Genomic DNA, 1,946 nt, shown 5'->3' on the forward strand with positions numbered 1-1,946 from the left:
AGAGCTGGGCTAGCTCTGATCTGAGCTCACTGGCCTTCAAGTGTCCCATCAATGGCAGACAAAATCTCTGGGGTAAACTAGAGGATTAGGCCCATATTTTCATGCTAATCATCTAATATATTCATGTTACTTAATACCTATTTATAAGAAATCCAGATCTTAATTCCAGTTTTGTTGAACACCCCCAGATCTAAATCCACTCCTGCCAGCCAGTGAGATCCCTCATGGGGGGACTCAGAGAAGCTCTTGCAGCAGTGGGTGTTTAATTCTGGGGGTACTGGAGAAGAGCAAGCTCCTGGACCATACCCAGCCAAACGCTCCCTGCCTTCTGGGCTAAGGTGTTCCTGGCTGTGACCCCTGGGTTGTTTGCCTTAGGAGGATTGATGGGATTTGTGGGAAGCTGTGAAGTTGCTCATGGGGGGACTCAGAGAAGCTCTTGCAGCAGTGGGTGTTTAATTCTGGGGGTACTGGAGAAGAGCAAGCTCCTGGACCATACCCAGCCAAACGCTCCCTGCCTTCTGGGCTAAGGTGTTCCTGGCTGTGACCCCTGGGTTGTTTGCCTTAGGAGGATTGATGGGATTTGTGGGAAGCTGTGAAGTTGCAAGCTTGGTTCTGTCATCACAGAGCCCAGCATGAACCAGTGATGGGGCCGGGGAGCCACAAAGACAACCCAAGCTCAGGTGAAAGGATGTAGACATTCAGTTCCATTCACTTCTGACATCAGAGGCCAGGCAAAAACATGGTCCTGCTGCTTTTGACCCAAAAACTCTTCTGAGAAGGGCTGAAGCAGGCTGAGCCATGGGGCAGAGAGGGAAGGAAGCAGCACAGCTTTCTCTTTACACCGTTTTTTTCTGTGATCCCACAGCCTGTAAGACCCAGGCTGGAGATGTCCAGCCCACTCATCCTCTGCCAGCACATGGTTCTCCTCTTCCCACTTCTGCTCCTTCCCTCCTTGTCAGAGGTGGCTCCCAAGGGCTGTGCTGCTTCCCTTGAGTGGGGGAAAACCTCCAGAGGCAGGCTCCTGTGGTGTGTCTTTGAGCCCCTGGCACACAGAGCAGAGCCTGGAGGTCTGCAGGCATGTGCAACCAGATGTGGATACGGACACAGGATTCACCCAATGCTGCTCCCCCCAGGGTGCCTGAATGTGAAAAACAAGGAGATTGATGAGATGATAAAGGACGCTCCTGGCCTGATCAACTTCACCACGTTCCTCACCATGTTTGGGGAGAAACTCAAGGGTGAAAGGGCACCTGGGGAGCTGGGAGGAAGGTCGGTGGGCACCCATACCACTCCCAGTGTCCTGCCCCTCCTGGGGAAACCACCCTGTACCACTGACACAGCCCAAGGCACGCAGCTCCCCGCCGATCTCCAGGAGGCTACACAGCCACAGGGGCCTCTGCCTGGCGCTCTATAAATACACCTGAAAGATTAGATAGAGGCTGGCTGCCAGGGCGGTGGTGACACAGCCTGCTTTGTGGCCACACCACGCCTCGACATCTGCTCCTCTACATGCCACCACCCGCACTTGAGGTCCCAGCTGCAGGGTCAGCACTCCTGCAGGGCCACCTGCTTCCCAGCCTGTCCCCCACCCTCCCCCTGCAGCCTGGGGGAAGCAGGAGGCTGCGGTGGGTTCCTCCACCATCACCTCCCATGGCCGTGGCCACGTCATTCGCAGGTGCCGACCCAGAAGAGATGATCCTGAACACGTTCAAGGTGTTCGAGCCAGAGAGGAAAGGCTTGAAATCTGCCTAGTGAGTGCAGGGGTGCCTGCACACGAGGGGTTCCTTTGCCTCTCCCCCTTGGGAACACGTGAATGGCACCCACATTAAACTGCCTTTTGGCGAGAGGAAACCCAGTGCCGGTGGGAGTGGTTGCGTTTTGTGTCCTCACAGGGCGGCTGTGCCCAGCGGCAGCCCCCGCGCCCAGCACGGCCCCTGCTGCCCCCA

This window comes from Merops nubicus, unplaced genomic scaffold (assembly GCF_000691845.1).
Source record: "Merops nubicus isolate BGI_N331 unplaced genomic scaffold, ASM69184v1 scaffold1702, whole genome shotgun sequence".
Taxonomy (NCBI): domain Eukaryota; kingdom Metazoa; phylum Chordata; class Aves; order Coraciiformes; family Meropidae; genus Merops; species Merops nubicus.